Below are 12,066 nucleotides of genomic sequence, written 5' to 3' on the forward strand. Positions count from 1 at the left end.
TCTAAAATAAAATAAAATAAAATAAAATAAGAAAGGAAAAAAATAGAAGCTATTTGGTTCAGCCAGTGAAGCTCCAGCTTTTGGGAAAGAAAATGCTACCACAGATACTCTGAGCTTCATTTGGTTACAATTTTGTATCTTCTGTGTTCTTAACTTTTGCCTATGGAGATGGGGGATGCTTCTGCTACCAAAGAAAGTCCATTAGGACATATTTTGAATAAATGATGCAGAGAGCTAAAAAACAACCAGAGAAAAAGTCTGTTTTGCAGGAGGAAGAGGCAGGAGCCAGGCTCCTCCACCAGCCAGGCTCGCACCACTGGCTCCTATATTATCCTCAGTGCCCCAGCTCCTGTTCCCACCTTCACCATCAATGAGCAGAAAGCACCCCAAGCTGTTGGGCCACCTCCTTATGAGGTTCAACCTGAAGCACCTCCCAAAGCAGCACGAAGGAGTCCAGGGGCTTCCCAGGACTCCAACTACCCACTTCAGATTTCCCCACAGGAAAAACAGACAGCGGGGAACAAATTGATGGACTTTAGTGGACACAGGTGCAACATAGCCAGTATTAAAGCTAATTCGAGGTTGTTGGTTTAATTAAAATAGACATGTCTTTTAGAGTTATCAGCATTAAATATAAAACTTATTCTACCAAGGTTTACTGAAGGTCAAATAAGCTCATGTTATCTCTACTGCAGTTTATCAGCAAAAAAGATGACTTAAAATAATGGTTAACGTAGTCTCTCGCATGAAGTTTTCATGGGTAATTGTTCAGAGCAAGTAGATTAAATAAAAAGGCTTATAGGTAAACTTTAAAAAAATTGTTTTTAAGTTTTATTTATTTATTTTGAGAAAGACAGAGACAGCATGAGTAGGGAAGAGAGAAAGAGAGTCCCAAGCAGGCTCCAAAGTTCCTGCACAGAGCCCAATGTGGGGCCCGAACCCACAAACCTGCAAGATCATGACTTGAGCCAAAATCAACAGTCAGGTGCTTAACCAACTGAACCACCTAGGCTCCCCAGGTGAACTTTTTTTTTTAAAGTTTATTTTGAGAGAGGGAGAGAATGCAAGTGAAGTAGGGGCAGACAGAGAGGGAGAGAGAATCTAAAGCAGGCTCCGTGCTATTAATGCAGAGCCTGACATGGGACTTGAATTCACAAACCATGAGATTATGCCCCAAGCTGAAATAAAGAGCTGGACACTTAACCAACTGAGCCACCTAAGTGTCCCTATAGATAAACTTTTAAATAGCTTTCAAAATCTTTGGTAACCTAAAACTTTAAATTTTGCTAGGTTTTTTGGTTGTTTTTTTTTTTTTAAGTTTACTTATCTTGAGAGAAGGAAAGAATGGGAGAGGGAGAGGGAGAAAGAGAGGGAGAGAGAAAGAGAGGGAGAGAGAAAGAGAGGGAGAGAGAAAGAGAGGGAGAGAGAAAGAGAGGGAGAGAGAAAGAGAGGGAGGGAGGGAGAGAGAGAGAGAGAGAGAGAGAGAGAGAGAGAATGAATCCCAAGCAGACTCCACGCTGTCATCTCGGAGCCCGATGTGGGGTTCAAACTCAGGAACCGTGAGATCATGACCTGAGCTGAAATCAGGAGTCGGACGTTTACCTGACTGAGCCACCCAGGTGCCCCTTAAATTTTGCTAGGTTAAATGACAGATTGGTTTGAACTCACTGGATATCTACGTCTTTTCCAAATAAGATAATAAATACTGAAACATTAATTACTAAACACAGGTTTATCTGCTTTTGGCTTATTACAGAGAAACTAACAATACTTGGGTCTGCTAATGAACATTTTATGCTTTATCAAAAGATGAACTATGAAAAAACACATGTTTCTAAAAATGAAATATATTCATAAATTTGCCAGTCTAAAGCATTCTAGTATAATAGTTCACAATTGGTTACTACCTAGTTTTCACTGGAAACTAAGGTTTCTAAGAGTGAAATTCTGATAAAAGTAATTAAAACTGCTAGAAACAATAAGGAAGATAACTCTGTATGTAGGAAAAGTTACGATATGTTTTTGAAAAAAAAAGGTATGAAAATGGTAATACATTTTTGGTGACAGAAAAGAAAGTAATTTTGTCCTACACTGAGACTAAACGAAGTCTTTTTGAGTGAGAAAACTTAGGATAAAATCTGAATGTAAAGAAAAATAATTTTGTTATAAACTGAGACTGGTTAGAGAGAGAAAACTTAGGATAAAATCTGAATATATAAAAAAAAAAACTTTGTAGAAGGTTTGTGAAGTGGGAATCTTTGGAAAACAATTTTATGCACAGTCAGGAGTAGTAAGGTTGGAATAAATGAATTTTAAAAGTATACTGGTATAAGATTGGAATTCGAGGGGTGTTTTTTCCTTTCTATTAAAATGACAGTTTTCTTAGATTATTGGTCTACCCTTGATAAAAAAAATTGTAAACAAAGGTTTTTTTTTTATCTGCCCAGACAACCAAAGTTTCTGTTTCATCTTTATCAGGTCTTTGATTATTTAAGAAAGTTAAAACTTCTCAGTATTAAAGGAGCTAAGTTTCGCTAACAACTATGTAACCTTCTGTAGAATCTCCTATTGCCACTTTGGTTAAATAGATAATTAAACATTAAGTCTTATAATGATCTGTAATTCTACCTAGGCATTTTGCTTTAAAACCTGAGGTCTTTAACAAAACTTCCCCCAAATTCAAATTCTAAATGAAGTCTTTTTGACTAATGAGGCTTGATAATTTGGTATATTAAGTTACATGGGAAGCACTGTCAAACAAATGATGATAAACTTTCTTAGGTTACATTTCATGGGCAAATGCAAAACTGTCCTACAAATTATGTGAAATTCCTAAGGTTTAAGTATGTCCTGGTATAAGGTCATCACTTGACATTGTAATTATTATGTTGTGTGTCACAGAAATAACTGGATTTCCTTGTCAATTGCATTATAACAAATGCTCATCAGATCTTTAACCATGTCCATCTTCGAGTCTTTTTGTCATTTACACTTATTGTTCTGATGCTCTTGCAAAATGTGTTTCATCTTCAAGGAAATTCATGAAAAAGACTTTGCACGAATACATCTTTCTGATACTTTAAGATCACAAAACTAAACTGGGTAAGAATCTCCAGAACTAATGGAAAAGCTGCGAACAGAACCAGATTTAATATAATTAGGAACTGAATGAATTGAGGAAGATGATTATAGTTTTTCTGACTCTTGTTTGAAACACTGCTGGTTCTCTAATGTTTGCTGTTTTAGATTTAGGGGAAACTTTTTCTCTTAAAGTATGTATGACTTACAGAAATATGGTAAAATATTCCTTTGTGACAAGTGAAAACATTTCTTTCTCCCTATCTGAACCCTCTAGAATTCAGAAATTCTCAGTGAGTATTCTTTCTTTCATGACAATTATAATTGTTTATATAAGTTCAGTAAGAATCTGTTCTCCTAGTAACAGGACACCATTGGAAACACTGGTTATATTACCAAGGTTTTGACTGGAATGTCATATTTGAGACAGACATACATAGACTCAGATATGACCAGACAGTTTTAAGGCACTGAAATTGACTTTATGGAGACAACAGAGCCCCTTGGAGATGTTCCCTGACACCTTGCTTACAGAGTCCCCAGCAGCTTTACTCTCAGGTGAATAAAGAATGTCACTTCCTGGCAGACACAGGAACCTTAGGAAGGATGTTTGGGGGACCCCAAGAAGAGAGGAATTCACCCAAATCTATAAGCATTGCAGGCAACCTGACGGCAAGTATTTGGCTTGACTTCTCACCTTGACAGGCTGTTAAAAGTTCAATCTGAACCTCCTTATAGAAAGTTCCAGCAAAGTAGATTTTAAAGAATTTATATGGTCAATCAGTATTCCAGCTGTGCTTATGTAAATAATTAGGCCAAGTTTGTTAAGATTGGACTCGTTTTACAAATGTCTTGATTTGGCTCTCTTTGCTGGAAATGAGGATGATTTTAGAGAGAAAAATTACGTTTCGATAAACACTTTTGTGGATGTTAGATTCTAGTTTTGTCTTTCAATGTTTGTTGTGCACCTAACCTACACAACTTGAGGTCAACATCAGAGAAATTGCCACAATGAGGCATGTATAGACAGTCTTCGTGCCTGTTACTCTGTGGGGATGACAAGAGGACCCATGGGCATATGACTAAACAGCTGGACAATGGAAGACACTTGCTTATTAGGAGTTCTTACCGCTCCCTTCTCAGTCCACATGAAGTCTGAAGTTGCCCACTGGACTCCCTCTCAAATTATTCACCCAGGTCACACAGTACCTCCTTGAGGAAATACCAGAGGAAGCTGAATATCTTTGGGTATACCTTGCTCCCCTGGTGGGGACCTGCAGCTCATCACATGTGTTTGCTTTAGTAAAAGAACAGATAGATACCACCCCAGGTATGGGAAATGCAGCACATGGTGAACTGGGTAGCTAACTGCTGAGCAAGTCCAATGGAGTAAAGAGCACCCCCCCCCCCCCCAGATATTAAAAAGTTAAATGGTATTTAGGGATCATCCCAGGCAATGGGGTGGACTTCCTGAGAATTGTGTAACGCAACTGTCTCTTTGATTCTATGTGACTGGAATGGCAAAACTGCTACTTAAGAGCCAAGAGTACCCCACTACTCCATGGGGTTAGCTATATGGACTTGTGGAAATAATGGATGGCCTTACCTTATGAATGGATTAGATGATGCACTTGTGAATGAGTTACCTCCCACTTGCCAGTGATTTCTCATAATAGGGATACTGTTAAAACTAGACATCAGGCAAACAGGGCTTTTTGATGGTTTTATCCTTTGGCCATATTTGTCCCAGGAGCTGCCTTATCAATGTAGAATTAGAAGTAGAGGCTTTAGCCAAGCATACAAAGGCCACCTTGAAACAAACCCAGCATGCACTCTCCTAAATGATGATACCACACAAATTCAAAAAATTGCCCTTCAAAACTGGATGGCCATTGACGTTTGACTGCAGCCCAAGGAGGAAATTGTACTGTCATTAAAACAGAATGCTGTATTCCTATTCCAAATTATTCAAAAAATGTAACTGAAGCCACTAAAGATTTAAACAAACACATAACTGCTAGAGATGCCCTAGTTCTAGATCCTTTTAGCAGTTTGCTGAATTCTATTCCTTTCAAATGGAAATATGCCCTGCTAAACATTGCATATGTCTTGTTCTTCTTCTCTTTGGTTATTGTTTGACTTTCTGTATTTGTCAAACAGGAGCCCACACTCATACTAGCTTGGAGATGCCCTTGCTGTCCTTCTCAGCAGGGACACAAGAAACAATTCTAACCTGTCAAAATCCTCCATCCCAAAATTCCTACATCATCCCTGGTCCACAGGAAGTAGTTACAGCAGAAATGACCATCATCATCCCTTCTTGTTCTATTGAAATGTAATAACTTGACAGTGAGGATTTGAAGAAGGACCCAGTCTTTGCCCTGATTGACTCCATTTTGCCTTCAACCTTTTCCTCTTAAAGGCTCTGTTTTTCCCCTCAGGCTTATCTGTTAACACCGGCAAAGACCCAGGGGGCAAAAACATCCCCTGGGAACCAAAACTACCCCCTCAGGCAATAACTACTCCCCTGACGTCAGCAAGACCCCCACGTGATGGACCTCAGGACAATTGTCAAACTGACCTTTGCTGCTCAGCTGCAAGTACCTACTGATTTTGTTGTTCCCTGTCTTCCCTATATAAACTTAGAAGTATCCTCAGCACGTTGGAGACATTCTTAGGACTTTAGTCCCCAGTCTTTCTGGTGTTGACCTCACTGAAATTCCTTTCTGGTTTCACCACTTGTCTCTCCAACTTCAGATTTTGTTAGTGGCATGGGACAGAACCTGGTCTGTTTTGGCCACCCCCATGCGTCTAGGTGGTCTTGCACCATTGGGCTCCAGTAACAAAATGAGAGAAATAAATGTGATTTTAGAAGGTCTGCATAACCTCGTGACCAATGTCTTCTAATTGGTACAAAGTCATGCATGGGTAAAAAATTCACTGAAAGTGTAAAACAGACTAATGGATTTGAATGTATCAAAGTAAAAAACAAAACAAAACTCAGTGATAGAATTCCAGATTCCATACTGCAGTTAAGCTTTAAGAAAATATGACTTGTATAGTTTTAGTATAATATCAAAGAAGGCTTTAAAATACTTCCCTCTTTTCTGTGTGAGACTGGATCTTCTTCATAGATTTCAACCAAAACATTGCAACACATTGAATACAGAAGCATCTATGAGAATCCAGATGCCCTCTATACTGTATTAACCTTCTATTGCGTTAACAGTAAAGAGATTTGCATAAATGTGAAATAATGCCATTCCCCTTCCTAATTTATTTTATTTTGGAAATAGTTTTCTTTCCCAATAAGAAATTATTTCCAATAATAGACCCAAGTAATGGGTTTATTATTATTTTAAATACTACCTGAGCCGAAGTCAGACGCTCAACAGACTGAGCCACCCAGGCCCTATAGGTAATGTTCTTATATTGTAGCTATTCCCATATAACCTCTTAGCACCTAGAACAAAATATGCTCACATCACCTGGGGCTATGTCAAAAACACAGTGGAGTCCAGAACTACTGAATGAAAGTCTTTGTGAGGTGAGGTCTCCAGGATACACATTTCAGCACATTCTCCAGGTAATACTTGTTGTCTGCTTGTACATGAGAGCCACTTACCTAGATCATGCATATTTAGAAAATAATGTTAAAAGCTTTTTGATTCACTATTGGTTTATAATTCCTGAATCATTTGAAGGATCATGGTTGGACAACATTTATATTCATTATCAGAGATCTCTATTAAACAATAAAATACCACTGCACACATATATTCTTATTGCCAGAGTAGAGTGATAAACCTTCAAGGAGACAAATATAAATTCAGGCAAAAGTCTACTCCTAAGAATTTTCTGCTTGCCATTTCCTCCTGTTTTTTTCTTATTATTTTCAATACCAACTATGATCATTTGTACTTCGAACAAATTGGTATCAGACATCTCAGCAACCTGAAACAGTATTTTTTTTGCGGGGGGGGGGGGTGCGCAAGTGAGCAAGGGGAGGCAGGAAGGGGAAGGAAGAAGGGGAGGGAAGCAGGGATCGTGTTTCACCCAAAGTGGGGCTCCTGCTCACCTGATGTGGGACTAGAACTCCTGAACTGTGAGATCATGACCTGAGCCAAAGTCAGATGCTTAACAACTGAGCCACCCAGGCACCCTGCAATAGTATTTCATAATAGCATTTACTCACAGGTTCTCCATTTACCACAGTCTAGAAATGTAACATCAGTAATATTAAAATTACATGTTTCCTCTTTGAACTGTGCTAATTGTTCTGGCACTATTTAAATATGAAGAAATGGAAGAACACAGCAAATAGCTACCCAAAAGGAAAATGGGAATCACCAGATCACAATTACACCTGTGATTACCTGGGCCCTCAAAATTGTTTGTAAATTAGTGAGGGTAATTTGAAACAGAAGTGAGATTACACTACATTTATACCATATCTAAAAATACTAGCGGAAAGTGCAAGAGAAATTTTCTGAAATTAGATACTGTCTGTGGCTGAAGTACTGCAATACAAACATGGGTATAATTATTTCCAAGCATTTTCAAAACACTATTGTGTCCTAACCACAGACTTGTTCAGCGATGAAACTGAACAAAAATGGTATTTTTGGCACACAAAATTCTTTGGCTTTTAGATGAAATTTGAGGAGATAGCCCCTGCATACATTTGTGATACTTTTATGTGTTTAAGATCTCCCTGGAGCCCCAGAGGCTCTGTAGACTTCAGGTGAAGAGCTGCTGGGCCCTGAAATACACTCAAACTGGACCAGCTCGTAGACCCAGCTTAGCTTACAAGTAAGAGGTAAGACCACTTGTCAATCCTTACTGTCCCTTAAAAACTTAGATGTGTCTTATTCATTGCCCAGTGAAGGACTACTAATGAAAAGAGGAAGATGTGACATGCCATCAAAACACTTGCACAACAAAATAACAGGTTTCTCTATACAGTGAGAATATGCTAATCAGTCTACGTTTCCTGATTAATCCAACAGTGACCACATATGCTAAAACCAATAGTACGCTACACAACTTAATAAGTAGGGTAGAATTTAAAAGGTTAGTAGGACTATTTTACAATCATAAACGTGTTCTTGAATCACAAGAGTATCTTTTTTTTCTTTTAATGTTTATTCATTTTTGAGAGAGAAAGAGAGAGAGAGAGAGTGAGTGAGTGGGGCAGGGACAGAGAGAGAGGGAGACACGGAATCCAAAGCAGGCTCCAGGCTCTGAGCTGTCAGCGCAAAGCCAGACACAGAGCTGGAACCCACGAACCTGAGATCATGAACTGAGCTGAAGTCGGGCGCCTAACTGAGCCACCCAGGCACCCGAAAAGTATCTTTTTATTAGCCCTTTAAATTAATGAGCTTTATAAGTGACACTTGAACATATGTAGTGGCAACAACATATAGCATATGTAACACATCTTAATTACAATCACAAATGTGTACTGGATATTGTTATCCAAGAGTGAAAATAGAATAATCTTTCCAGTGCTCCATTACCTATTTGGCAAAATATACAGACATATGTTTAGAAATATATACATATTTACATTTAAATATTTTTTTATTTAGATAGAGGGCAATATCTTTCTAACATACCTTAGTTGAAATTAAAGGGGGAGAAGAAAAGGTTACTCAGATTGCCTTAATCCAAACTGTAAAATGCCTCATTCAATGTACTATGCATTTGGTCCACAACAGTCATTCAATGATTCCACACCTTAATAGCATTTTGGGTCTAAAAGTTAGCTACACAGGTCAAATCTCCTAAGAACTGCTACTTCATTACAATGAGATGTTTTTTAACATGGACACTGCAAAAAAATCACTTCACAAAAGAAAAGTGCTCCAAGTTGCCACTGGAAGATCTCAAATAAAGCAGACACAGGAAATACAAGGAGAGGCAAAGGAGGAGAAAAAAGATGAGCAGTCCCCAGAGGTCAGAGCTAGCAGAGAAAACAGTATCATAAGCATCACTGGAAATTAACTGGCTCCCCCTTCAGCTGTGACCTCAACACAAAGTAGTCCTCCCCTCACTGGTCCCGAGAAAACCCTCCTCTCCAGGCACTATTCCAAAGCTTTACTCCACATCTCTTGGGTCTTCTTTTTATATTTTTACTAAAAACAAAAATTTTAGTGTCTATTTATTTTTGAGAGAGAGAGAGCGTGTATGCACATGCATGAGTGGGGGAGGGGCAGAGAGAGAGGGAGACAGAATCTGAAGCAGACTCCAGGCTCTGAGCTGTCAGCACAAAGCCTGACATGGGGCACAAACTTACAAACCGTGAGATCATGACCTGAGCCAAAGTCGGACGCTCAACTGACTGAGCCACCCAGACACCCCCACATCTCTTGGGTCTTCTAGTATGGTCTTCAAACTGAGGGTACAAGGAAATCCTCAAGAGGCCTGAGGGCAAAGGTTTAGGTAAATCTCTTTCCAAGGTCATTAATTTCCAAATGTCCTCTTTCCTGAAACAAGGATTCAGGCTTTCCTTTCACTTCCCCCTTGCCTTTCCCTACCAGAACAAGAAAAGCCTGCCTCTCATTCATCCCAAATCAGGGTACATTGTTCTGGGATATAAATGCCTCTGAGACCCCAAAGGAACATATCTATGTAGGAGAATCCCTGAGCTCAAATCAAGAAATATTCATGGGTGATTCCTCATTAAAGACATCCAGGTAACCAACCTGTAGCAAGGCCCATGCCTTTCCTATCTAGCTATGCAGAATTACAAAATGAGGTAGATCTTCTCTAATAGGTTTGAAAATGAAGACCTATGGTTTTTCAGCACTCTGTTGGGGAGTACACAAGCAACAATGTCTAGGACTACCAACCAACTTCAGCTCTTCACTGAATGAATGTCTTTTTCTCTACTTCTGGTTTACACTTTTCCGTCTCCTTCTACGGGCGCATTGTTAGACCATTCCTCCTCACCCTCCCCAAGACCCATACCAATTACTTATTCTCAGCCTGCAAAGGAGCTCAAGTTTCCCAGCACTGCCCCCCCCACCCAACACACACCACAGCCTTAAAAAAAATTATTTTAGAATAATCTTAGATTTACAGAAAAGTTGCAAAGAATTTCCATATACCTCCCCAGCCAGCTTCCCCATTTTTACATCTTACAGCACTATTTGTCATTTGCCAAAACTGAGAAATCAACATTGGTATATTACTTTGAACTCTAGACTTTGTTTTGAATTGTTTTTCCATCCATATCCTCAATCTATTCCAAGAGCCAATTCAGGGTATCACACACTGCACTCTATGATAGTATCTCAGTTTTTCCTGGTTTTTCATGACTTTTAACAGTTTTGAGGAGTTCAGGCCACGTGTGCTGTAGACTGTCCCCCACCAGCCTGGGTTTATCTGATGTTTTCCCTTCAGGGGAGGGAGGGAATTACACTCCACCTCCTGTAGGGTGGGTGGTATCTATACATCTTATTTGGAATTCTTCTGTGAGGAAGATTTGCTTCTTCTCCATTTATTAATATTTAATCACTTCTTTATATTAGTATGGGGCTCACTGTTATTTTATCCTTTGGGTTATAACTCAGGGCTACATGATTTATTTTATTCCTCCAATTGTTCCAGCCCTGGCCATTGGGAGTTTTCAGGTGAGCTCTCTGTCCCTTTGACCTGCTCCCATCCTTTTGTCTTTTGAACACTTCCTTACTTTCTGCTACAAGATGCTCAGGTACCATCTATTTTCTATATGCTCTGCCCCAGTTCTAGAGTCAGCCATTTCTCCCACATATCAGCATCCTCTTCTTAAAATGCTATCCCCACTCAGGGTGCCTGGGTGGCTCAGTCGGTTAAGTGTCCGCCTTCAGCTCAGGTCATGATCCCAAGGTTCAAGCCCCACATCAGGCTTTGTACTTCAGCTCAGACCTCCAGCCATCCCAGCCAAATTTCCCAGCCATAAAAATGTAGGAAGCGTTGTCGGCTTCCTTTACAATGAAGCTCTCCTCTGTGGACTTTTAGGGTACCACTTTACTTGGGGGGGGGGCGGTGACGCTCACTTTATTTTACAATTTCTATTCACACATCCAGAATTCAATATAAGACCTTAGAAAACTTCACTTATCTCTCGGTCTGTTCATGGTCTTGTACGATATCATAAGTGACTCTCCAAAAGTTTAACTCTAGCCCAAACCTTTCTTCACAACTCCAACTTCATTCTTTCCAGCTGCCCAAAAACACTTTGTTGGGAATGGAAAGGCATTTGGGAGGTTGTCCAAAATGGATCATTCACTTAGTGAAAAGTGTTTTACCCTCGAGATGCCAAGAAACACTTATCATTCAGCCTGAGCTGATGCTTGGGTCTGCAAAGGGCATTTTCTCTACAAAGGAAGGAGACAATGTCTTCCTCCCCAAAGAAGGGAAAGAACTGAGGGAGGAGGGCTAGAACTGGTTCCATTCTTGCAAATAAAAGCAGAAGGCAGAACTTAAAAAGGGCTTCTAACTGGCAAATCAGGAGAGACAAGGTAACATAAAACTAAAAAATGTCATTATCTTTATACTGTGTTTAACTGAATGAACAGCAATAAACATCTTAAAATAACACCTGCCTCCTTAAATTTTTTACTAGCAAAAAACAGTGAGTATGCAAAGTAACAGGTGGTATGCAGAGTAGTGATACCTTTAAAAAGGAAAGGCAAACAGGTGAGGGAAAGAGAGACAAAGTCAGCCTGAGAAATGGCCCCAGGCCAGGCAGTGACCCCCAGCAACTCACACTCACCAGGGCCAGAATTCATCTGACCTCAACTCCAACCCATTCCTCTCCCCTTGGTCTCCATCACCCAAACTAAAGATCAGTTACTCCTTTTCCTGGTTCTTTCTCCACATGTAATCACCACCCAAATCCCAGAGGTCTCTTGAGATAGTAAAAATGCAGGGATACAGGGGTGGGGGGGCTCTTCTCTTGAAACAGTTCTCTATTTTTTTTTTTCAATTTATACAACTAGT

General features: G+C 39.6%; 1 protein-coding gene across 5 annotated transcripts in view; it reads right to left on the bottom strand.

The window, feature by feature from the left end:
• Positions 1-12,066, bottom strand: part of AFF1 (ALF transcription elongation factor 1) — a 247,651-nt gene that overhangs the window by 148,379 nt on the left and 87,206 nt on the right. The window lies entirely within an intron of this gene.

Source organism: Acinonyx jubatus, chromosome B1 (assembly GCF_027475565.1).
Source record: "Acinonyx jubatus isolate Ajub_Pintada_27869175 chromosome B1, VMU_Ajub_asm_v1.0, whole genome shotgun sequence".
Taxonomy (NCBI): domain Eukaryota; kingdom Metazoa; phylum Chordata; class Mammalia; order Carnivora; family Felidae; genus Acinonyx; species Acinonyx jubatus.